The sequence below is a fragment of the Crocodylus porosus genome, unplaced genomic scaffold, assembly GCF_001723895.1.
Source record: "Crocodylus porosus isolate Cpor-Errol unplaced genomic scaffold, CroPor_comp1, whole genome shotgun sequence".
In the NCBI taxonomy this organism is placed as follows: Eukaryota; Metazoa; Chordata; order Crocodylia; family Crocodylidae; genus Crocodylus; species Crocodylus porosus.
Window position 1 is genome coordinate 66,155,963 of NW_017728918.1, and position 27,500 is coordinate 66,183,462.

The 27,500-nt window shown below is 43.2% G+C and overlaps 1 protein-coding gene across 1 annotated transcript in view; it reads left to right on the top strand.

Annotated features, from left to right (window-relative positions):
- Positions 1–13,718: 13,718 nt before the first annotated feature.
- PRSS35 (protease, serine 35) overlaps positions 13,719–27,500 on the top strand; it is a 31,744-nt gene continuing 17,962 nt past the window's right edge. The window contains exon 1 of the mRNA XM_019537687.1: positions 13,719–13,741. The gene's annotated coding sequence lies outside the window, so the exon portion shown is untranslated. The remainder of the gene's footprint in view (positions 13,742–27,500) is intronic.

Sequence of the window (27,500 nt, forward strand, 5' to 3'; positions counted from 1 at the left end):
CAGGGGATAGGGAGGGAGGCCCCATGCAGGCTGCTTTGCCCTGGCCTGTGGTGGAAAAAGTGGGACTCAGCTCACGGCGGTGAAACAATGGGACTTCCGGTTTTGCTTTTGCCGTATCAGTCGGCAGGAAGTACATAAAGTACCAAAGGTTGAGAACCACTGCTCTAAGGCAAAGCTAAACTCAAGCAAGCAAGCTAATTTGGGAGACGGAATCAGTGAATATATAGATCTGTGATTCTGTCACTTTGCAGTATGGAGATACCAAGGTCATGGCTAGGCTCACACCTACATAGTCCTCCATGGCCTTTCACAGAGTTTCCTATATCTATATCTTCTGGCCTTCTTACTTACTAATTTCCCACTCACACTTCACACATTAGAAGCTACCTGCTATTTTATATATAGGGACCTACCTAAATCATGGCGAGACAGAAGGACTTTCGATTTTCTAGTCTGTTTGCAGCTAGCCCCCCTTGCCGCTGATTGGCCTAGGGGCCCTAGCGTCCCTGCCTCTCATCGCTGATTGGCTGAAAGACAAAAACTGCAGAGTAATTAAATAGCAAAGTCCACAGAAATATCAAATAAATTACTGCATTATTATAAATATAAGTGTTCAATTCATATCTAAATTGAAATATATTATGAATATACATTTATACACAATATACAGTGTAACTAATATCATCATAATTCATTATTAGTATTCTACAAAAAGTTTAGTAATAGTAAGTAATGCTAACCTTGGTATAAACAGTTCATGTTAGTTGTTAAATGCTAGCATGCAGCATCCACTGTCAATTGCAGCTGACATCCTTGGTCTGTGTGGTGTGAATAGTTGTCCATACACTAAAATTGCATGTTCTGTATCCACTGAATTGGTTGGAATGGTAAGGCAGCATTTTGCCAAGTTGTAGAGATGTGGAAACCAATCAGAAACAGCTTCTCAAAACAGTCACAGTCAAAGACATCTGGCATTCTTTGACAAAGTTCATGTCATGTTTGACAAGAAACATGTTAGCAAGTTCCTTGTCATGCTCTTTCTGCCATCCAGAGATTGGTTTTAGTAGCTGAGGGTCAAAACTCAGCTGATTGGGGTAAAAAATACAAACAGCACTGAAAAAGGTGTCAGCCACTTTTTTAAATAGCAGTGGTAGAAACTGACTGTACTTGTAGTACTGATTTAATTTCACAGCTATTGCCCGGAACAGTTCTCTTCCCCATTGCTTTTCACATTGGCAGTTTGAAAGTTGTTGTGATGTCATATCTTTGGCCCAACTTATCAAATCCATCAACTTGTTGTATACTTGTTGATCAAAGCCTGATGAGTGTCAAACCATATTGGAAGCTCCATGAACCACATCACATTTTCAGCCACAAACTTAACTTGATTTTCAATGTTGTCCTGTCTTAGGAGATGGTGTAGTTTAAACATGTGCTGTATGCTGGGTGTGATACCAAGCTTCTCATGCACAAATTGCTGGTAGTACTTCATATTCTTTGCATGGTAACAAAGTGTATTAAAGCATGAATTCCATTTGGTAAGTACTGGCTCTGGGGAAGTGACACAGTGGAATGTAGATGCCCACTTTGATTGATGATGGACTCCCTGTATTGAAGCTTACGGCGTGGACAATGTTTGAACACTTTTTTAAAAGAGAAAACCAGGCTATCAACATTAGGAAAAGGTGTGCACCAAATTTAACTTATTAAAGAAAGGATGTGTGCATTGCAGGTGACTTGAATTGCATTGAGGATCATTCCATGGAGCATGTCAGAGAGACCTTTGCACATATACACTGTGTTATCAGACAGAAATGTTGAGATCTTGTTAAATTCTAAGCTATAGTTTACAACAGCCTTCACTATAGCTTGTGCCATGGTAGAAAAATTGGCAGACACAAGGTGAACCAGCGTTGTTTGAAAGACAGGCAGGTTGCAGTCTGTCTAGCTCCCAGGTACAAATGAAATGTGCAGAACATAGTTATCTTGGGCATCTATTGCTTTCTCTGCTACAAGCAAGATGGATTCATATGCCATTTTACACAGTACGTGCAGAAACTACTGTTTTCTGTGGTTTCTGCAAAATTGTGACACTTCAGTTTAAGTAGGTCTGCATTTGTACATTTTGCTTGGCATTTTCAGTCCACTTGAGTCTTTGAATGGCTCAATCCAATGTCAACATGCTCACAACTCATCATGCTGATACCTGGGAGAGGAGCACTCTAGGATTGTAATTAATCTGTAGCATGGGCTTTCCCAGAATTATGATTTTAGCAAGAACTTCTTAAAAATCCACCTCTACAGCACTGTTTCAGTGGAAGAAGTGAATAATACATGTGCAGTGCTGGGAGTGGATCAAGCACCTGAAGCAGCTATACTACAACAAGGACATGCAAGCCACAAGTGCAGTGGCATGCTGTCTAGGTACCTTCGCTACAGGGAACTCAACAATGCATTTATCACTACTCCAAGAATACATTCCAGAACCTTGACAGAACCTTGACAGAACCTTCTTATTTTCATCCAAAAGAAATGGGGACTAGGGAAAAGTCAGTAAAAGATGCAACAGAATCCCATAAATAAGACCTAATAGCCCTATTAGCCATATCACATACTTGGTAGCCCTTGATCAGCCTGCTCACTCTAACCCACTAGCTTGGGTCCTGAATAAATTTTCGAAAGACCTGTTCAGGGATGGGCCTGGTTCAGAAGCAGTACATGGTCAAGAATCAGATCTTCAACCTGGTAGCGCGGCCCAGGAAAGGCACTGTGGTTTTACTAGGTTGAGATTTCCAGATTATGGCTCATAACATTATTATTATGGCTATTTTACACAGTAAGATGTGTTTAGTTTTGTTTCATGGCATAATCCATGACATTTGTACTGTTTTTTTCCTTCCTCTCCACTGAAAAGTGTGATCCAAAATGGAAGGAAAAAAAAATACAACCAGTGATTCTTTGTAATTATGTTTGCCACTTATAAAAAATGTGAAACAACTCTAGAAGTATAGGTCTAGCTAGCATCCTTGCTTATCTTGGCAATAATGCCCTTCAAGTTATGTCTACAATGTAGTTACAGTTTACCTTTTTGATAGGGTAAATTAGCCCACACTGAACTCTCTGCAGCTGTGATTAAAGTACTGCTGCTGCTGTCTGAACTTTTGGTAGTTTGTTTAAAGCTAGATTAGATATCTCTGCAATATACTTCAGTCACACATTCCCTGAGATCAAAACTAGCATGGCAGCCAAAGGACTGTATGAAATGATGAAGTCCTTATTGACCTCAGACCTCGGACTTCAGCATTTGTCTTTCTTGTTTCTACTAATTTTCCTCTATTCCTGGCCAGGTGTTGCTTACCAGTTTTTCATACAACAGGAATTTTAGTCAGTCAGTTACAGAAAACTTGCAAAAAAGATCATGCTGGTGGTTTACTAAACTAAACTTGCTACTTGCACTGATCTAATTTCGTGGATTGGCTAATCAGTCTAGTAATCAATAGGGTGCGTCTGCCAGCACCACAGCCATATTGCTTTACAGCTCCAGTACCTGTGCCAAACACAATGCCCAGAGACTCTTTTCATCATTGCCGTGTCCTGCAGCCGGTATAGAAGTTCAGTTACTCTAGGGTGGCATGTACTGGAACAAACGGTGCCCTCCATACTCTCCACTTACGTATACTCCACACTCCCTATGTAATAACATAATGCAAGGAAGGCTTTCTGCCAGAGATAAGAGAACAGGAGGGAATACTATTAGATGACAGCACTGAGATAGGCTTGTGCAGTTTTCAGTCTGGAGCTCATGTAATTGCACTTTTTTATGGCCTTATGGCATTTAATGTTTTGCCCTTAAGACTACCACACATGCGCACACTTGCACTTTAATTCACAAGGCACACTAAACTACCAGGTTATGAACAGGAAGATAAAATGCCTGTGATGTGTTTGTTATACTTTCTTTTCTTTTGGTTTAGCGGGTTAATAAATTTGTTGTGTTGTAAAATAGGTTGCTGTATGGGTACTTGCAAAGGAGGAAAGGGAAGTACTGTAAAAAGTTTTTAATGAAGTTGAAAATAACACAATTGTATAAAACCTAAAATCACATTAAGCTTATAAAAACTTACCACTTAGAATCAATCACACTAAGCCCATAATCACATACAGATTATAGCAGATTGACATCTGTATAATAAAGCCTGTTTAAAACAGTTAAAAATATTCCAAGGCCCCCCACTACAGCATTGCACATCACCTTGTGTTGCCAGATTGTCAGAAAACAAGGCATGCCTTTCCCATTTTTCCCTAGTTAGGAGATATGGTCATTTTTGGTTGCCTGTAGTAGTAATAGGCATCTGTCTATCATGTGAGATGACAGAATTGTGTCAAGTGAGATTGCCTGTATAACATCTACAAACCAGCAGGGTTCTGAGACTACTTCATGCAATAAGCCTTGTTTTTAGCCTCACAGGGGTAATGCAGGCCTCAGTCACGCTGGTCACAGTTCTGTAGGCAATGAAATTTGACATTCAGTCTGCTAAAGATGTACTCCACTACTATCTTGCAACTGCTAAGCATTCAAGCAAACTTTCTTTTGCCAAACTATTGTTTCATGAACCCTGAACAAATTAGGTAGGCAGATTCTCCAGTATAATTCACCACAGCTACCTTATGAATCAAAATATAATTAAGAAAAAAAAATAAGAATCTTGCTTCTTCCAACAAGCAAAGAGTAGATTCCAGCAACCTGGTATCATGCATCTTTCCTCTACTGTCCCACATTAGTATTTGTAAATGTGCTCAGTGATCAAACAAAGGCTGCAAGACTAGAAAATAACCACCTTTGCGGCTGATAAATTTGCTTATTCTTGGTGAGCAAACTGAACACCAAGTGAACACATGAGCATCATCAACACCTCTAGTGTAATGAGAAGTCTATTCTCTGAAAGGTAGCTGCTTTTTCAGGCATATTTCTTATGTCCACCTACGGGTAAACTGCAGTATTAACTGACTCACAAGCCTCTACTAGTACCGTATTACCAGCAGTTGACCTGCCAACATGCATCTGCACTGTAATGGACCTGAGTCAGTCATCAGCTTTCAAACTGCAATAACAACCCACCTCTGTCCCTTGGTTGAGAGCCCCTCAACCAACTATTCTGAGCAATGGGGGTGTTAAGACAAGCTTTTCATATGACCCCATTAAGGTCTGCTTCTTCATGCAGAAGCTCTAGAGACATCACCAGTCATCCTAGGTCTGCTTGACAATATGATCCCATCATGTTGTGCTAATTCTGCACCAGAAGCTCTCTCCCAACATGAAAAATCCATGCTAATTACAACATTCATCATACCTATCCAGTCAGCTGTACATAAAGAAATCTTTACCTCAAGTCTGGTTGCTTTCCAGGATCCAGAAAATGCCAGCTAACATTTCACAAAATGCCTATCCACTGTATGAACAATTAACCTGAAAGCATGAACAACCATACAACAGATTCATGGCTTACATCTACTTGAAATGGCCAGAGTGGAACAGTCTTAAACATGGGTGGATCCAGGATTTTCTAAAGGAGGACACGGGAGCAGCAATCAGCACTGTAGAGTAGCTGCACCCCCCTCCCAGCTCACCCACCCTCTCGGATGGGCAGATCACACCATAGGAGCAGTAGCTGGAGACTTTCATAAGTTCCTGAATTAGTTAACTTGCCCTCACCTTGGCACCCTTCCCTCTATGCTTAGTGGCATGTTCGCTCCCCTCTTATTTGCTGCCCACCCTCCCCACCTATCTCTCCCCCTGGCTGCCCAGGGAGCAGGAAATTTCCAGAGACACTCCTGCCCCATTCTAGGCAGGCTGTGCAAGGAGCTGGGCTCAGCCAGGGACAGCATCAGTGGAGGAAAGGAAGCTCTCCCTCCCTGAGCCTGCTCCTTGGCTGGCAGGGAACATCCAAGGGGACAGGGCAGGGAGGAGGAATCCGATTGCCACTGCTGCTGCTGCCACTGTCCCCAGCTATGAAGCCTGGCTGAAGTGGGCCAGGAGCAGCTTTCCAGCTCCTTCAGTCCTGGGTCAGCTGCAGGCAGCAGAGACAAAGGCAGAGGCAGTGGTGGTAGGGGGAGCAGAAGTGCTGCTGAGTACAAAAAGGACTTGAGGGGGGAATTCTTACCTGATCTGGGAACGTAAAAAAGTCCCCAGGCGCTGCTCCGGCAGCATGGTCCAAAAGGGGGATATGACCACACCACCATACCACCTCTAACATGCCAAATTATGGGTACATACAGTTTGGCAGGCAAATTGTTAAAAGAAAACAAAATGTTCCTTCCTTTGCATATGATATATGAGTGTATAGTCTTTGCTATATGAGCATGGAACTTACATTACAGTTCCAGTTCATAGGCAGAACAGATACATGTAGAAGCTGAGGACCATTTTTCTCTCTCATATTGATGATTGTTAAAATAAATGTAATTATTTTTACTACAAAGTTTACTAAATTAACTATATAGAATAGGGATTAATCCACTTTAGATTTTGTTGTCAGGGAGTTATGTAGAAGGGAGATTAACTTCTATCCACAGCCCAGAACAATGGGTGTCTGAGATGTCATGTTCTTTTTATATAATTGCTATTGTCTCTCTTAAATGCATGCATTTCCTCATAATAGTCATATATTGCACTTGTGCTTTCTTTCCTGGAACATTTGGAATGTGATTTAGTAAGCACCTTAAGTTTCAGATTAGTTTTCTTTAATGATGGCAATGTAATCAGTGGTGTGGTAGATATTTCAGCGCCTGGGACAGAGGTGGAGGGGTAGGAATAGGGGAGAATTATGCTGATCACTGGAAAGCAGCAGTGGGGGTGGGGTGGACTCTTACCTCCATCTGTAGCTCCAGCTGCAGCAGTGTGAGCTTAGGCTGCTGTAGCTGCGGGATGGACTTGCTGCACCCTACTGCACCATCCCAGCCAGGGCTGACACCCCGGGTACCCTGCTTACTCTGCTTCCCCACTTCAGATATACTTCTAGGTGCAGAGCTATGCCTCTCAAGACAAAGCCTGGGAGGTGGGAGAGGGTATTCAACTTCCCTCACTCACTCCCTTTCTCTGCAAATACACTACATGGCGTGGGGCTGGGCCCGCTCACCTCCCTATAACCAGGCTGCATAGGGCCATCCCTGCCATGGAAGACTCCTGAAGGGTGGGATCCATAGTGGTGCCTCCTCTAAGTTGGTGCCTGGGGCTGGTGCCCCCCTTGCCCTGCCCTTCTTATACTAGTGGCAATCACTTTTCACATCTTCAGCACCCAAGATTCTGCCTGAACCAAAAAGAATATTGGGTGCATAAATTAATTCAAGAATTGTATATAAAAGAAAACCCATTTACCCTGAATATTACCTCTCTGATGTATATTACAAGTACATTACAAAAGTAATAAAGATTCCATTTTTAAAGAGAATTTTGAGATTCATAGTAGACGGGCAAAGAATTCAAGTAACAAAATGTTTATTTCTCATTTCTCTTAAAACAGTCAATCTTTCTCAATTTATACAAAGGATTTGCTCATGGACTGAACATGTATATGCCAAATATTAGCCTTGGGCATACAAAATGAAATATTTACAGTAAAGAAGCTGGCACATGCTTAATCAGTGGCACAATGGTCCCACTGCAAATAATGCAATACATGGGATAATGTAGAGGATTAATGAGAGCTGATGTTATAATAGTACTTAGCCTTTGCATAACATTTTCATTTTTAAAGCATTTCACAAACATCTACTAATAAATCTTCACAACACCAGAGGCAGGTGGCTCTGAACTAGTCCCTTAATTTTATAAATAGTAAACTAAAAAAAAAGGAAAAGGCCGGTTCTGTGAAGTGCTAAAATCCTCCATTCCCTTTGATCTGGGAAATGAGAGCGTTCAGGCCCTTCCAAGATAAAAGTCTTATGTGATTTTTCAAAGCTGCAGTGGGAAGTCAATGTCAGATTTATAATAACAAAAGGAAAACTAATGATTCCTTATTCTTTATTTTACAGAGGCACCTACAAGCCGCAACAGAGGTCAGGCCTCACAGGATTGGTACGATGCACTCACAAGACAGTATGTGCCTAAAAGAGTTTTCAGCTAACACCCCATTCCTGGAAACCTTTAGGCCTGTGAATAACATTAGAGATATGAATATTTTCATTTACAATGTAATAGGCAACAGTTCCAGAAAGACCACACTTCTGGAACCTCTTCAGAATTCTGACAAATGCAGCAGATAGGATAAATGGGGATTGATAGTGAAGATAGCAGGTTTGCCAGAAAGGGTATGGAGCTCTCCAGAGCTATGCAAGTGTGTATCTGGATAATCAGTTACATTCAATATGCATGCAAATTGGCAGGGAGAGTAACTACTAATGGTCTATGTGCACGATAATATTTTTGTTCCTTTGAAACTATTTCATTGTCTCAACCAATATTTTTCACATGCAGCAAAGCACACATTCCTCCCTGAGAAATATATGCAGGATAAGCCAAGGTTAAAAGTCAAATTGCTTGAGTCATTTTAAGGGAAAAAGCACTTAGCTTGCATTTTTTTAATGTCTGGAAAGCATTTTCATGCTCAGTTATGGTTTTCCACAAAAGTTTTCTTTTTAATTAAAAAAGGATTTTCTGAGACAACTATCATGAGAAATTTCACCTTAGAAGGTAATGCTGAAGAGCATTATAAAACATGTATCATGCAAGTGCCATCCGAGTCATGACTAAAATCCCTAAAGGGATTACCTTGACTGATCTTTTTCATGTGACATTCTATATTTTGAACAGCCATGTGCAAGCGATAAAGCATGTGCTGTACATGCATACAACTATCAACTAACCCAATTATCCTTTATCTTGCCTGATGGATTCCACCCAATGGCTGTAAACCTCACATCTTTTTTCTTTCCCACTATCTCTTTTTCATACTTCCTGCTTTATACGGTATTACTTTTGTATTACTGGCATCCCTAGAAGATGTCTTCATAGTTTCATAGTTTCATAGTTTCTAGGGTCAGAAGGGACCTGAGCAGATCATCTAGTCCGACCCCCTGCCATGGCAGGAAAGAGTACTGGGGTCAAATGACCCCAGCAAGATGTTCATCTAACCTCCTCTTAAACACCCCCAGGGTAGGAGCCAGCACCACTTCTCTTGGAAGTTGGTTCCAGACCCTAGCCGCCCTGACCGTGAAGTAGCGCCTCCTGATATCTAGCCTAACCCTCCCCTCTGCCAGCTTGTGACCGTTATTCCTGGTCACTCCTGGCGGTGCTCGGGGGAACAGTGACTCCCCCAATGCCTGCTGATCCCCCCTGACTAGTTTATAACAGGCCACTAGATCCCCCCTCAGCCTTCTCTTTTGGAGGCTGAACAGGTTCAGGTCCCGCAGCCTGTCCTCATAGGGCCTGCCCTGTTGTCCCCTGATCATACGAGTAACCAGACCTGAATGTTCTTCAACATGTGCCAGCTTTCTCACAGCTTTTAGTTTAAGTGATCTCCCCCAAATCACCTTAATGTTTTGTATCAGCAAAGAGTGGCAGAAGGATTTTTGCCATCCTACCCAAATGAAATTTTGCCTACCTCCCCTGGGACCTGCCAGGGATGGGCACCAGACGGAGCACCAGAGCAGTGACTCAGGAGAACCAGAACTGCCCTGCTCACTCCTGCATGTGCCTAGACTCCCAAGACAGCCCTCAATGAGCATGTGCAAGGTGTGTGCACATTGCTTTTGCCACCCACTTCAATTTGCCGCCCAAAGTAGCCATCTATGCTGTCTGGCTGGCCCGGGTGTCGTCTCTATGACTCCTTTGTGTTTAAGTGAAGCACATTACTTCTACTGATTTCAGCTTTCAGATCTTCTGCCTTATACCTTCTTATAAGATTCAAACCAATATTTACTACAGCCATAGGATCCTCCTCAACACTTCCTAGTAGCACAAAGTAAGCAAATCAGAGTAAATTACTGGTCACAAGATACTCGATTCCCATTGACTGGCAGTTCTTTGGATCATGCCCCAAGTTAATCTCTTATCAATGAAGTCTGCCTATGCATAATAACTGTAATCACGTCACCTTCCCAGTGTGATTGCAGTTCTGCAAGGCGATGAGCATTCTATTCCTAGTTGAGCATCTCAGTCCTTAAACACCTGCTTACATGTTTTTCTAGGTCAGGGGCAGTGTTCAACACCTGGCAAACTGATCAGCCAGTTAGAGCTTACTTCACTCTACAATACCTCTATCCATTATCTCTGAGATACTGGTAGGGTCAGCAGAAATGAGATACATAATAAATAGTTAAAGTAATCCAACACTCAGAGCTGTCCTGGGGGGGAGGGGGGTGAAGCAAATCGGGGCGACTGCCCCAGGCCCTGCGCTTTGGGGGCCTCCATGGTCAGTGGTGTATAGGTCCCGCTGTGGCTGCCATGCACCACTACTGCTGAGAGCTGCTGGCTATCCACTCCCTTCCCCCACCCCCTGCCCCGCTCTGCTCACTGTGGCTGCTCACCCCATCCCCCCAGGGCCCTGCACAGGCTGATGTGCCCTGGGCCCCGTACACCCCTAGGGACGGCTCTGCCAACACCATATAGCCCACTGTAACAAGGTCCCTCTCCAGGAATGGCCATGATGACCCTGGTGCCACCTTAGCCCTTATCAGCTTTGCTCTCTCTGGGCAATCTCCCCTTCCCCTCACTTTCTACGCCTAGATATATTTATCTTTTAGAAAAAGGCAGGTTGATTCAGGCCTCTCCAAGCCTGGTCTCATAGTCATGAACACAAGTGTCTACTATGCTGATTGCCTTAATGGCTAATTACACGGGCTCCATCCTCCCCACTACCCACACCCATGCCTTGCAGATGTCACACATACTAATCAAATCAGAACCTGCTCTATGGACTACGAGCTTCTGCCTTTGTTCATCCTTACACCAGGCCCCCTCTGGGCTATGGGCACTCTTAGCCCCCTTGGTCTTGGACTGTCACCCTCCTGGCCTACAGTCCTCCTTCTTAGGCACTGGTCTTGCTCTTAGGCCAATTGAGACCCATGAGCTCTCCAGCCCTGCCAGCCTCTGGCTGTAGCTCTCTTTTCCATCAGCATTTCTTGAGTCCTGGCCCCACTCCTAGGCCAGTGAGACCTAAGGGTACCCTGGCCCTACCTGTTTCCCAGGCCCCACAGCCCTCCACTGTCTCTCTGAGCCCTCTAGCCCCTGTTCTCTCTCTCCAGAGTCTAGATAATCTGGGACTTCCTTACCTCCCTTAGTCTTTTCCACAAACCACAAACACTCCCCAGCCCTACGTGTGCATGCAGCCTATTCCATCAACCTGAAGGCTGCACTCCCAGCCCTAAGGCTGCACACCCACAGCCATGTTTGGTGTGAGCCAGTCACTCTCTCAGCAGCCTGCTCAGAAGCTCCTTCTCTGTCAGCTACCAGGATAAGACTGCCTCCCTATTTCAGGCCATGGGCTTATATATATACCTCAAGCCTGATTGCAGCCTGAGCTGTTTCTTGAGCCTTCTCTCCTTTTACAGTGACAGGCATGCTGCGCACCCTGTCCCACTCACAAGGAACATTTCAGTTTTATTCCTATTATTAGGGAACACGGTAATTTGGGCTGCAGGGGATTTCAGGTGAAAGCCTAAAATTTGGTGTTTCCCAAAAAATTCCAGAAAAGTTTTCCTGGAAAACTGATTTGGCTGGAAATGGCCTGAAAGTGTTGGGGACAGGGAGGGTGGGGAAAAAAGTTAAAAAAAAACATTTCCAGAAGTTCAGAGATGAAAGGTAGCAGAGCCCTGGAGACAAGGTTGTTTGATTCCCTGCTTTGGTGGAGAATTTAAAAGCCCTGCCCAGAGTGGAGCAGGTAAGTACCCCCTGCCATTGGGGCTGCAGGCATAGGCAAGCCAGGTGCCTGCCCCCACAACCAGGTTAGGAATGCAGGGTGCCCCCGCTGCAGGGTCTTTTCCTTGTCCAGCATGGCTCTCCTGAGTCCCACTTTGCTTGCTGCCATGCAGGAGCAGAGAGGAATTCCATTCCCTTCCTCCCCACCCCTCCCAGCTTTACCCCACTCACCCCACATCCAACCAGTTAAGCAAAGCCTTGGCTAGGATGATATAGTTGTGGTTTGTCTATCTGTGTTCACTCCACAAAGACAGGTTATGTCACCAGGAAACATCAGTGGATGCTCCATGCTTGCTTTCAATCGTTAAAATGGATTTTGCAGCAGTGGACTTTGCCTGGAGGTCAGTATTCCATAAAAGTTAGCATTCAATAAAAAATGTTATTTCATAAAGTTTATTTCTTATGTTTTCATTAACAATTTTCAGTGGCAAGCTTTACTTGAAAGTTGTTTAATAGGTAGTGAGTTTTACTTTCTTAAAACAGCTGAAGAACAGTTTGTGCTGCTGTTCAATAGTAATCAGCCCCATTGCAGGATCTCTCAGCCAGAGGCTTGGGAGAACTTGCCCTGAAAAATGCCTGAAATTTGCCCTGGCAAGCCTGCAGGGAGTCTGTTTTTCCCCCTGCCAGAGCCTGAATTACAGTGATCTCTACCTGTTATATCAAACAAGACCAGCCAAATTCACTGATGATGTGACAGTAGCTCCCAAATTTCACTAGCTTACACCATCACTGAATTTGGCCCAGCACACTGAAAATACCACATCTAAAATCTTTCTAAATTAAAAGTATAGCAGTATGTAAAACAAAGAGAAATAATGTAAAAAACAAAGCTCTGATTGTAAGTATTTGTGGAGACATAATTTGTAGGAAATCCAGTCCTAGTCACGGTCTGTGCCCGTGCAGCAACTTAATCAGTGAACTATGAAAAGAACAGAAAGTCAAACATTGTCAATTTTGCAGTCTTTGGTTGCAATACATTCCAATGCTTAGCAGTATAAACTTTTATACAAAGGCATGCTATAAAAGTTTTATGGCCAAGTTCTGCTTCTGAATGCACACATGCAACTCCCATTGAAATCAATGGAATGACACACACTTATGTCGCACGGTCTGAAATTGGCCCTGACATAATGTGTTTTCCTAAACTATGCTCTGTTACATTTGAAACACAAAGCATATGCTGATTTCTTCCAGTTAATATAAAGAAGACTTTACCAGTCATCCAAGACTGTGTGATGATCAATGGGATATGCTTTTCAGACAGGGAAAGGACTTTAAATGACTAAGTGCGGTAACGTATTTTACCATAATGTAGAAAAATAAGTGCAAGGAATGGCCTGCCCCCTTAACAGACAAGTACAACTATAATTTAACAGACAACTACAACTTTCCTTAGTTAATATGTAAGGCACATCTCCCTTCAGTCAAGACTCAAAGCAAAGGTTTAAAGTCTGCATCTGTTCAGCCAAGTTTCAGAGTAAAAGAGGAACACCTACTTGTGTTCTCTCTGCTCTAACTCTCCCTAGAGAGCCCAACTCTTACCCTTCTATATCTAGTTTCGCAGAGCACATCACTGTAATAACTGCACTAGAGGGAATTAATTCATTCTCTACAGGTGGCCCAACCTCGCTGCCCTGCAAATCATTGCACATAGAGGAGGCCTCTGTGGTCCTTTCCTGAAACAAAGGAGAGAGAGAAAGAGAGACAGAGAGAGACAGAGAGAGAGAATGAATGTTAATCCCTTCCTGCTGACATCCAGAAGAGATCTACAATATACGGCCATATACCACAGAGACAGGAGCAGAGAAGAATTGATATTTTTCCTGTGTAAGTAGAAAATGGGTGTTCTAAAAAGTATGTGTCTGTGTGGAAGAATGTTGTGATTAAGGCATTGAACTGAGATTCAGAAAGTTAAATTTGTCTCCCTGCCATAGATTTCCACTGTTACACGAGAAAAAAATTGCTAGTTTTCTTTTTGCCATAGTGTGTATCTGTAAAATGGGGATAATAATATTGTTCTACCAGTCTGTGGTATTCTGAAATAAACTTAATTCCTATAGGGATGCAGTCCTTAGGGATACAGATCATTAGGAAGCAGCTGGGCTACTGCAGAAAAGCTTCTAGCGCACTCGTATTGGTTAAAGTGTAGTAGAGCTTTGTGAGAAATGGTTTCAAAGAAAATAATTTATAATTGCATTCACTCTTACAAAAGTGATTTTTTAAAAGATGGTCTGTGAAGAAAGAATGTGTGTGTGTTCTCATTAATTGATTTTTATTTCTGTTTTCTTGCTAATGACTTATATGATCCTTTCCCATTCACTGCCTGGATAGACACATACTACGGAAGTCATCTTGGTGCCATTTTTATGTATGAGGGTCCTAATCCTGCAATCAGATACCACACTCCTATACCCATATTAAGCCCAGTTACTGATGACAGGACTCCAGAAAGGACCTGTGAGGATGGGGTCCTGAACCAAAAATGATACCGTTATCAAAGTGGGGGGAATAGGTTGTTATTTCCTGCCAAGTTATCCTCTGAGATGCATGACTTTTTTAACAATGGAACCAAAGCCCTGATTCCTTGCAGTTGTTTGAAATAAGGTAGCTTCTACAGTTTCAGTTATAATGGTCTAAATCCAGTAGAGAATTTTTATTGATTAAGAGATCTATTATGAATGACTGAATTTGCACTTTAGCAGAAAAGCAATAAAATATGAAAGGCAATTCACCAAAAATTGTCCTCTCTTGACCTATATCACAACTGAAGTTTGATATTGTAATATCTTTTGTAAAAGCAATAACATTTTAATAATATATTTAATGCTTGTTAAAGCAATACTATGAGAATCACAAAGAAAAGGTAGCTTGGAAGAGCAAATATTCATTTTTCATGTGATATCTCTAGATCAGGGGTTTTCAACCTTTTTTGTGTCAATGTATCCTTGGCAGCCAGATGCCAAGTGAGGGGGGAGATGGCACACAGCCAGGTGTGCAGCAGGGGGCAGGGTGGCACATGCCCGAATGTGGAGCAGAGGCACCTGCTGCATGTGACCTTTCCCCACCCTCCACATCTAGCAGGATGGTGTGTAGCGGTGCTCTGTTCCCTCTTGCCCAGCGCATACCCCCTAGGGCCTTCTCAAGTACCCCTGACAACCCCTGCTCTAGATCACTCTGTGCTGAAGAGTGGGGAATGATCACTAATCTGACTTATCCATTGGGTTATGAACCCCAAATCCTTTGAAGAGTATCATATGTGCACACGACAAGCTCTGATGAACAAGCTTTTTCAGTATTTAAAGGTGATCCAAAAATTCAAGGCAGTATTTCTTCAGTCATGAGAGAGACCAGGTACCATGTTTTCTCTGTTGTGAAGCCTTAGCAACTGATTGATGGACAGGTCAGATTCTTGTTAGCAGTGGAAAATTAAGAGGGTTGTCATCTAGTTGGAGAAAAAAATGTGCTGTTTACTTGCATCTGAAAGCAGGATTTGACAACTGAGAAAGTGACTGAGGTTGAACACACCTGTATTTCTATAGTGTTTGAAGGGATTTCTTTTTTTAAATTCAGACGGGACTGAACGTTTATTTATTTCCAGGGAGATAGAATAACTTATAGTTAGGCATGGTGGCATAGCTGATTATAACTCAAATTGGAGATTAGAAAGAGTTCTATGGGAAAATTAATATTCCTTATTGCTATTATTTACATTAAAATAGCAGCTAAAATCCATAGCCAAGACTGAAGCTGGATACCATACAAATACATATTAAAGACAGTGCCTACTTTGAAGAGCTTACAATCTAAGGCCTTCATTCAGCAATTAGGCATATGCTTATCTTTATGACTTCAGTGGAGTGGGACTTAACTATTAAGTACATGCTTAAGTCCATTGCTGACTCACAGTCTAAATAAATAACTTACACTTTAACTACCTTGGCTCGTCAGTTTTTCTTGGAATTTTAATAACAAAATTCAGCTCTAGAATGACAACAGAAAATGTAATTAGCGTTCTAAAGGACTTTTTTTGAGAAACTTAAAAAGACTTTAAAAGAGAGGCTTAGAATGCAATGAAAAAGAGAGGAGATAGGCACTTTAATTCCAGCAGACATCTATGAAAATCCTACCCTTAAACATTAATCTTAGCAGAAATATTGCAGTGCTAATGGATATTATATATGGGTTCAGTTAAGATAGTAATTAACCAATGGTTTTAAAGCCAACAGTTCACTTCACTAATACTTTAGGAATTCTGCTATACATCTCATTAAGACTACTACAGCTCTTAATCTGTTTATATTGGCAATGTTTGTAGTTTTGCAGTTCTCTAGGAAACACCTGTTTAACAGTTCAATTTGCTAATGATAAAGTTATAAGGCATAACATAGCAACTGTAGAGGTACAAACTATTCCTGCAGTTAACTGCTTCATTTAATTACTTTGAGCTATGTCTAGCTTTTTGAGCCTTGTAGAGATTAGTTACCCTTGGTTGTTGAGTTTGAATATTTTGGCATATTCACATATTCCATATTATTAAACATTTCACATAGGCATAAAAATGTTGAAGTTCTTACATTTTTGGGATATTGAGGTAATTTAATCAAATATCTAGATTTGATGTGCTTGGCTGCAGGATACAGGAAAGTGAGAAGACAAAAAAACAATAACCCCTCTGTAGTGAATATCAGGTTCAATGAAGACAGTCAGACTAACCTCTGCAGAGCCTTTGTCTCTAACTAACTGGCTACTCCCTAACTAAGGGACCATGTTCCAATTCCCAACTCCTCTAAATTAGGAAATGTCTCTAAATTGTAACTATTATAACTCCACACATGAGCCCGCAAGGCTGGATCTATTGCTGCTTCCACTAAAAAAAAAATGTAAGTTTTATCATTGGCTGCATTAGGAAAAGGATTGGAAAAGGCTAATACACAATACAACTATATAGAATACTGAATATAATTATTTGTTTAAGTATATTTTAATAGATGGGAGAAACAAACAGATTACTGGAAAGGATATGCTAAGGTAAAAAACTCCCATTATGTTATATACCTCAAATATACAGACTGAAGCTCTCACCCTACACGGGGAAGCACGCAGATTGAACCTCTATCTATTTGCAAACAGTTCAGTGGAGTTTTGTGCTCCATCATGTTTTAAAAGTAAAGAGTAAGCCCTTTTTCATTCTTTCAAAAGAGAAATGTAGGTGCCCATTCTCAGAAGTGGATTGTGGGTTTTGAATCCCAAGTCAATGGATATGCCCACCTAGATCCTGGGTCAGAGGCAACAAACTCAGGAGAAGGATGGGTTTCAGAAACGTCCCTGTGTGCATTGTTTAGTATTCAATGTGCAGGCTTTTTGTGAATAGTCATCCTGAAGTGCTGTATTCTCCCATTGTACTGTATAACAACTAGTGCTTAACTCACAGTTCAGGAGTTCCTTCCGTGCGCCAAATACTGAATGTAGTGATTGAGGTGGCTAACGTGTTGGCCCTTATGTGCTTTTATTCCATCTAGCCTTCAGGGTAAGTAAGGAAAAACAAAAGACAGATCTCTGATAGAGAGGAAAACTTCTTTCCTGATCCCACTTTCCTTATATGAGGACCTTTATGAAGACTGATATGAAGACTTCTTTAGAAGAAGTTCACCCAATGCCATTCCCTAGAGCCAAACTACTATGTAAACTCGAGTCAATTTCAGAGAATTCAATTAAAGTAGCATTATTATTTATTCTCCAGGATGACAACTGATTCAGAAGGCAGCATTCTGGGTGAACTAGTGAAAAGGTAAATACAACTTAGTAATAGACTCAGAGGGTGTCTCTACATGAGACGCTATGTTATGTCGCTATAGTGGTGGCAGGCTCTGTGACGCCATTCATTGCTACCGCACAGTAGAGTAAAAAACAACCCATGCACTGCCAGGACTGCACAGTCATTTCGCAATACCAACTGCACAGTGGGGTGCATGTGTAGATGCACCCAGTAAGTACAAGCACCCAGTCTGTCTCTCAAGTCTATGGGAACGTTGCCATTGATTTCAATGGGATAAGGACTTGATCCAATATCTCATTTTACTACCCAGAAAGTTTTCTCTGACAAAACTGAAAGGAAAGTTTTCATTTACAGATGTAATTTTTACAACTATGTTTTAAAAATAATAAATACTGCAAAGTTTGATCTTGATAAGTCATTATAATTCAGTTAATGCATTCAGTTAATGCTTGTAACAATCCTGGCATCATACCAAACAGCAAAGATAACCTATTTAACAATTTCTTTGCCTCCATTCTTTCCCCCAACCAGGACCTCCTTAGGCCCCAGGGGAGGTGCACCCAGGCCTAGGGTCAGTCAGGATCTAGTCAGGGAACTTCTGGAGGGACTGGACATATTTAAATCAGCTGGTCCTGACCATCTCCACCCCAGAGTGCTGAGGGAATTAGCAGAGGTCATTGTGGGACCCCTGGCACGGCTTTATGAGCACTCGTGGTGCTCTGGTGTGGTGCCAGAGTACTAGAAAAGGGCCAATGTGGTTGCCATTTTCAAAAAAGGGAGGAAGGAAGACCCAGGAAACTATAGGCCAGTTAGTCTTACTTCGATCCTGGGTAAGCTTTTTGAGAGAATTATCCTGGCACATGTCCACAAGGGGCCAGCAGGGGAGATTATGCTTAGGGGAAACCAACATGGGTTTATTAGAGGCAGGTCCTGTCAGACCAACCTGGTGGCCTTCTATGACCAGGTCATCAAATCCTTAGATGCAGGTGTAGCAGTGGACATAGTCTTTCTGGACTTTAGGAAGGCCTTTGAAGCTCTCTCTCACCCCATTCTTATTAAAAAACTAGGAGACTGTGGTGTCAACACCTACACAGTCAAATGGATCTATAACTGGCTGGAGGGCCACACCCAGAGAGTAGTGGTGGATAGGTCATTTTCAACCTGGAGGGATGTGGGCAGTGGGGTCCCCCAGGGCTCAGTCCTTGGGCCCACACTGTTCAACAACTTCATCAGTGACTTGGACGAGTCGTAAAAAAACACCCTGTTCAAATTCGCAGATGACACTAAGATGTGGGGAGAAGTGGGCATCCTAGAAGGGAGGAACAGGCTGCAATCAGACCTAGACAGGTTACAGAGGTGGGCAGATGAGAATAGGATGGGATTCAACACTGACAAGGGGAGGAAGAACCTGGGGAGGAAGAACCAGCAGCATACCTATAGGCTGGGGAACTCCCTTCTTGTCAGTGCAGAGGCAGAAAAGGATCTTGGAGTCCTTATTGATGCCAAAATGAACATGGGCTGGCAGTGTGGGGAAGTGGCCAGGAAGGCCGACCGCACCTTGTTATGCATCCACAGACACATTTCAAGCAGATCCAAGGAGGTGATCCTCCCTCTCTGTGAGGCACTGGTCAGGCCGTAGCTGGAGTCCAGGGGTGCCGCGGGCTGCGTTGCTACCTCCGGGGCCCCGGAGCCAGAACCGGGCTGACCTGATGTCGGACGCGGGACTTAGAAAAATTTCGCCGCGCCGCGAGGCGGCGGTTGACCTGGGCCCTCACCTGGGCCCTCCGGCGCGGCCCTCATCCAGTTCTGGGCGCTGCACATCAGGATGGATGTGGCCAACATGGAGAGGGTCCAGAGGAGGGCCACTCTCATGGTCAGGGGGCAGCAGGGAAAGGCTAAGGGACATGAACCTGTTCAGCCTCCACAAGAGAAGGCTGAGGGGGGATCTAGTGGCCTGTTACAAACTAGTCAGAGGGGACCAGCAAGCATTGGGAGAGTCCCTGTTCCCCCGAGCACTACCAGGAGTGACTAGAAATAATGGACACAAGCTGGCAGAGGGTAGATTCAGACTAGACATCAGGAGGTGCTACTTCATGGTCAGGGTGGCTTGGATCTGGAACCAACTTCCAAGAGAAGTGGTGCTGGCTCCTACCCTGGGGGCTCTTTAAGACAAGGCCAGATGAACACCTTGCTGGGGTCATTTGACCCCAGTACTCTTTCCTGCCGTGGCAGGGGGTTGGACTTGATGATCTGCTCAGGTCCCTCCCAACCCTACCTACTATGAAACTATGAAACTATGACTTCTGGTGGCAAAGGTCAGGGGTTAGGAGGCAGAACTCCCGGTCCCAAGATGGTGATGAGCGGGCGAGACACCAGTCAAGGGTCAGAGCTACCATGAGGCCCTCAACAGGTTGCCAAAATTTGGTAAGTGGCCCTCCAGCTGAAATAAGTGCCTGGCCCGAGTTAGAATAATAGAAAATTCAGTTTTCAGTGCATAAGACTGATGTTTCCAATCTCCTTTTGTTATTTATGTAGGGAGAAAGGAATGTGTGTAAACAATCATCTCTTGGACCAGTTCCTCTAGATTGAGAAGATTGGTTCTCCACCTTTTTGGACTTGAGGCACCCCTCACTGGACACCTCAATAACTTTTGTGACTTCAGTGACACCCAATTTCAAAATTTAATTTATGTATTAAGGTGCTAACCTCCTTACAGAGGGGATAGGCAGCAGGGCTGGGGGAATGTTTAGGCAGGGGCAAGTTTGAGACTGCATTTATTTACTTAGCGTATCTGCTTATCTCCTCATACCTAGATGTACCTTTCAAAGGATCTGGTAGCACTCCAGTGCCCTAACACCTTGGCTGAGAATCACTGATTGAGAAAGAGAACTGTAAATCAATGAGAAGGAAAATCAGAAAAATAAGCCTCCCAGGGAAACTGATTATGTGTGGTCTCTAGATATGGTCTCAGAGTTTTGCCCTACTCTTTGAACAAAACAAAGCCTAATTTTGCCTTCTTAGGAAAAAAAAGCTCCTTCTGAAACCAGAGGGCCAGATTCTAATTTACAGTAAAATCTGGAGACAAATTATATTTACACTGCCAGAATGGTATAAAGTTGCTCTAGTACAAATGATAATCAGACTCAGAAGTACAGAGCTTCATGCCTCACCTATACACAGACATATGCAGTCTGAGATAACTGTCAATGTTTCCCTTGTTTTTCTCTTCAATCTGGCAGAAATTTCTTCTTCTTAGTTAAGGTTTTGATTCTAAACAAATGATATGATCTTAAGAAGACCAAATGAGTTCATAGTTAACTGACTTTCACAGACCTCAATCTAGCAAAACATGTGTCCTTCATTTAAAGCAATGGAACTATTTGCATATTTAAACTAAGAACAAACTCAGATATTTTGCTAAATTAAGGATGTACTGAGTGCCTCATACAGTTAAAACAGGGGTGTCAAGAATACAACCCACAGGTCAGAGCTGACCTCTGAAACTGCATGACCTGGCCCCTCGGTCTTGGACAAACCCTGCAGGCCATGGACGGCAAACAGAGCCTGTCTGACAGCAGAGTCTAAGCATATGGGCTGAAACTGTAGCCATGAGCACTGCATGAGGCATCGCATACAGTCCAGGGTATGTGCTGCGTGCAGTGCCCATGACAGACCAACCCTGCATGCTGGCTCCCGGACTAGTCCAGAGCGCATCATGCTGGAGTCAATGCACAGGGCTTGTCTGAGAGCATGCAGCATGTATCTTGTGCTGGCCCCCTGTATCAGGTCCAGTCAATGTGTTATATGTAGCCCTGCTCCAAGACTTGTACTGCCTGTGGTGCATGGGTTGAACTCGGTGTTGCAGGTACTGCCCACGGCACAAGGACTGGCACATGGCATGTGCTGCATGCTGCACCTCACCAAACCAGCCCTGTGTGCTGGCTCCAGGCCAGTCTGGATAAGGCAGTGCCTTCAGTGCCTGGCCTAACCCATGTACCACAAGCAGCACAAGTTTCCTACACCCCGCAGCCTGAGCAGGTGGGGAAAGCACCAAACCAGACCTTCCAGCACTGGATCCCAATCTGACAGCACCCCCCTGCAACTGGACTAGCCTGCCCTCACCCCCACTTTTTCCTGAGCCCCAGACCCCATGCCATCCCTGGAGCTCCATTAGGCACCCCCACCATGGCTGTGGACCCTACAGACCCCAGAACCTGCACTGTTCCCCAAGCCCCCTGACCCACCCCCAAGGGACAGGTACCCTGCATATCTGATTCCGTGCTGTTCCCTGAGCCCCCTGAAATACCTCCAACATGGACATGCAGCCCATATGCCCCAACCCCATCATTTCCTGAGCCCTCCAATCCACCCCTCCAGGGACCCAGACCCCACTGACCCCAGTTGTGCCATTTCCCAGGCCTCTAGATCCCACCTCCCATAGACCCAGACCTTATCTGAAAAGCTGATTCAGATCTGCAGGGTCTGGCAGTTCTATGTAGTTTGGGTTCAAGAGGATGCAGGATCTGCCTGATCTGGGTCCAGTCACGGAAGACCCGAAGTGCATAGATCCCAGCCCTATACACAGACCTGGCATCACCCAACCTTGACCTGACAGCACTGGAGTGCGCGGCACCTGACCTAGCAGCACCTGACCCTGGCCAGAGTCACTTGACCTGAGCTGGAATTGTATCTGTCTGCTGGTGCCAGGGGGGGTGCTGGAGGGGAAATGGACAAACTTGAAAAGATAACAGACATACACTGGGTCTCCTTTCTGAAAGCCTGACAGCTGGGAGAGAGAAAGTAAGATAAGGAAGGGGTGTTGTGGGGAGGCCTGCCTCAAACCAGATGTGGGATCCTGCAAAACAGGCTCAAATGTGTATGCTGGGGCCCCCTGGCAGGCTGCTGTTGGCAGTGCAGGCTGTCTGCAGAGCACCCCGGGGTCTCTGAAACACTTGTACAGTGTTTGACCAGTAAGTTTTTCTACCAACAAAACAAAACTGGTAGAATTCTCCTGGATGTTTTAATCACGTGTATGCACCCTTAGTTTTCACCTCTACGTAGTCTTTTTAATAATATGTTTATTATTTCACACTGAAAGATAGGCTTGAACTACCCTGGATATTGTATATCTCTGGTAAAAGTTCGTTACTTTCAACCTCATCCTATACTTACATAAGATTACTAGTTTATCAAAGTAAAAAATGATTAGTTTACGAGCAGTTCATTCTTGCTGGAGACATTTAAAATGGACCATATCCCTGGAATCAGTAAACCAGAAACAAATAGGATATTACCTAGCTGCAATATTCCTAATATGGCTAACTTTATTTTATTGAAAGATACTGAGTGAATCGAGCCTACATGGCAGATCTATGATTTTGAAACAGGGTATGCAGATGGTGTGGTCATCACCACATAACATAATGCTTAACGATGGCTTCATCACATAAGATAATACATATTGTTACCCAATTAAAAATAAACTGGAAGCTTTGCTGTTATGCTAGAGACCTAGGGCTATATTGTTCAGTTTGTGATCCAAGCAAAAATAAATATAACAGCAATTGTGTGGGGCTGACTCCAGCTCCAGGGTGAAGCTGATCCCAAGTAACAAAATAGTACAGTAGTGTCAGGGCAAATTTATCTGGCCCCCCCAAAAAGACTATCATCTAACAATCTCAAGTTAGAAGCAAGGTGTGAATGTGCTACCCAGCCTCCCAGGAGCTGACACCAGAGATCTACATCCCCTCATCATCTCTCTCAGCTAAACTCTCTTTCTTTGTAACTGCTTAATGCCTGCCTGATAGCCCTTTTGTTATGTGGGCAAGGTGCACCAAGGCCACAGCAGGTAAATTAACTCCTTTTTGCCCAGGCTTTGTATGCTTTCAAATGTGTATAGTTTATTACATGCCAGAATAAATGTCCACAGACTATGTAGCTTCTCTGGGATTGAGGAGAAAAGAATAGTTTTGGTAATCAGGAGCTGTGGCATGTAGGGGGACAAAGTGCTCATTTATGAAACCCTTCAGCTTCTAAAATAACTTTGCATTGTCATAACATTTGTTTGTTTTGACTTTTAGCAGATAGCAGACTTTTCTTTTGGCTAAGGGCTTGTGTAACTTGGAAAGCTTCAAGCATTTAGTTCTGCATCAGAAGCAAGCATTAGTCTGCAGCATATATTTGCCAAAATAAATCAAGGAATTGGGCACATTCAGATCTTTTTTGGCAATTCATTATGCTTCCTTCAAGCTACCCAACTGCAAGCAGTGGCTTCTGCTGCTCTCCAGTGCCTAACTGACAAGAGGAAGGAAATGTGTGAATTCACCTGTGTGTGTGAATTTTAAAGAAGGATAACATTAAAATAGTGTTAAACTGAAAGATTTTAAATCAAAGCTGGTTTTGATAACATAAAAATGTAGAAAATTCTTGGAAACACAGAAGTTTCTTTTTTCTTCTGACAGTTTAAAAAACATCCCAACTAATTGAAACCAGATATGGTTCAATAGGAATTGTTCTTAGACAGCAACTTGAATGTCAGTTTGAACCTGAGGACTATTTTGTATATAGCCTGTCTTTAAATTGCTAAAATATACAGTTTTAAATGGAAATGTAAATAGTTTTCAGTTGCAGCAATATCTTATTAGTTTGCTCTATAAAAATCAAAGTAGCTGTTGGCTTCAAGAGAGAGCAACAACGTTAGTTCAAACCTCTCTAATATGTCAGCCACAAGAGAAAGATCAGGGAGAGTGTGGGTCCCTTACTAAATGAGGGAGGCAACCAAGTGCCAGATGATGCAGAAAAGGTTGAAGTGCTCAGTGCCTTTTTTACCTTGGTCTTTACAGGCAAGGGCAGCTCCCAAACTACTGCGCCAGGCAGCACAGTTTGAAGAGGTGAGCAGCCAACAGTGGTGAAAGAACAGGGTAGGGGCTAGTCAGAAAAACTGGATGTATACAAGTCCACAGAGCCAGACACAATGCAGGTGTGGGTGCTGAGGGAGTTGACTGCAGAGCTGCTGGCCATTATCTTTGAAAACCCATGGTGATTGGGAGAGGTATTGGATAATTGGAAAAGGACAAATATAGTCCCCATCCTTAAGAAAGAGAACAAGGAGAACTATAGATTGGTTAGCCTCACCTCAGTCCCTGGAAAAATCATGGAGCAGATCCTTAAGGAATCCATTTCTAAGCACTTGGAGGAGAAAAAGGTAATTACGTACAGTCAGCATGGCTTCACCAAGGGCAAGTCATGTCTGACCTTCTATGATGAAATGACTGGCACTGTGAATACGGGAAGTGCAATAGATATAATATACCTTGACTTTAGCAAGGCTTTGGGTATGGTCTCTCACAACATTCTTGCCAGGAAACTAAGGAAGTATGGGTTGGATGAATGGACTGTAAAGTAAATAGTATCTGGCTGGATGGTCAGGTTCAAAGGGTAGTAATCAATGCCTCAATGTCTATTTAGCAGCCAGTATCAAGTGGAATGCCCCAAAGGTTGGGGCTAGTTTTGTTCAATATCCTCATCAGTGACCTGGAAGATGGGATGGAGTGCACCCTTAGCAAGTTTGCAGGTGATACCAAACTGGGAGGAGTAGTAGATATACTGGAGGACAGGGCTAGGATTCAGAGATACCTCGAAAAACTGGAGGATTGGCCCTAAAGAAATTTCATGGGTTTCAATTAGAAGAAGTTCAGAGTCTTGCACTTAGGCCGGAATTATTCCATGCACCTGTGCAGGCTGGGTACTGACTGCCTAAGAAGTACCTCTGCAGAAAAGGGCCTGGTGGACAATAAGCTGAATATGAGCCAATGGTGTGCCCTTGTTGCCGTGAAGGCTAATGGCATACTGGGCTGCATTAGTAGGAGGGTTGCCAGGAGTTTGAGGGAAGTGATTCTTCCTCTCTATTCAGCTCTGTTGAGGCCACACCTGGAATACTGTGTCCAAATTTGGGCCCCACACGTCAGAAAGGTTGTGGACAAATTGGAGAGAGTCCAGCGGAGGGCAATGAAAATGGTGAGGGAGCTAGAGGACATGACTTCTGAGGAGAGGCTGAGTGGGCTGGGCTTATTCAGTTTGGAGGAGAGAATACAGAAGGGATTAAGTAGCAACTTTCAACTACCTGAAAGCTGGCTTAAAAAAAGGATGGAGCTAGACTGTTCTCAGTGGTGGCAGATGACAGAACAAGGAGAAATGGTTTCAAGTTGAAGCAAGGGAAGTTTAGGTTAGATATTAGGAAAAACTTTGTCACTAGGAAGGTAGAAATACACTGGAACAGACTACCCAGAGAGACTGTGGGATCTTTATCGTTGGAGGTTTTTAAGACCTGGCTAGACAAAGCCTTGGCTGGGACGATATAGTTGGGGCTGGTCCTGCTTTGAGCAGGGATTAGTGCTTTGAGCTATTTATTCCTATTTGTTTTCCCAAAAATTTAGAAGCCAGTGTCAAAGATCAGGATGCCATTATTCCATCTGCTGTACACACCAGTACAAAAAGGTATCTGTCCCAAAGAACTTACAATGTAACTGGAAAGTATGGCTTAAAAGAGCTTTTCAAGAGATAAATTCTGTGTTATTTAAATGCAGTTGCTGTTTATTCATTATTACTCTGGACAATCATCTTATATCTTTTGATGCCTAAACCAAAGCCCAATTAAATGGAAAGAAAGTTTCTGACTAACTTCTGTGATTCTTGGATTTGCTCCATATTCCTAGAACAAGCAAATTTATGAACTAAATTTTACATTGACATGAAGTCAATTGGATACGAAAGAAGACACAATGTAGCCTGTTATGTTTACCTGAAAAAGGTTTTTAAAAATAAAAAGCAATGGTATAGTTTGCTAAGGTACTAGTGTTGTTGTACAATGCAGTATATGTGGTACTATGAAAGTGTTAACTTGGAAATGGTACTTTAAAATGCTGTTAGAATATCCTATCCTATAATGCTTAACTGGGTGCTCCATTGCTTATGTTATGACTTTATAATCTGCTCTAGATTTTGGATGTGAGTTCAGTAGAAACTGAACTTTTTCTCAAATATATACAGTTCATGTTATATTACATTCAAATCAGCTCAACTGTTATTTTCTAACTTTGTTAAACTTCTAACCATGCTCCTCCTAGAAACAGAGGTGCAAAGGACAGTTCCACCTGCCTTAAGCACCTGTTTCCACTGAGCAGGGCTGGATCAGGAAAGGCTGCAGCATAAGCTGTCTCTCTTTCTCACTTTAAGCTTGTATCAGAGAACCCTAATGAGGCAGGAGGTCCTTGGAGGCTGACATTAGCTCCAAAAATGAACAGCTTGAAAATCTGGGGCGTGGTGGCGAGAGAGACCTAACTGTAGGTGTATACTACAGACCACCAAACGGGGAGAAACTTGATCTTGGAGTTCACCTGAGAACTGACTGAGGCTACATGCACACGTGACATGGTCATCACAGGTGATTTTAATTATCCAGACATGTCCTAGGAGGAACACCTGGCCAAGTTGGAATGGTCGCGATCGGTCCTGACCTGTGTCAAGGAGCTCTTCTTGACTCAGGAGGTGCATGGGCCAAACAGAAGTGACGCTCTGCTAGACTTGGTCCTGGCAAAAGGAGACGACTTGGTGACTAACTGACTTAAATATAGAGGGAAGTCTGGGCGACCATGACTGTGAAACCCTCATGTTCACTGACTAATGTAAGGCAGACAAATTGGATAGCAGGATTTAAGTCTTGGGATTAAAAAATGCAGATTTCAACAAGCTTAGGTCACTAATAGGGCAAGTGCTGCAGGACCAGGGACTGAAGGCGAAAGGTGTGCATTG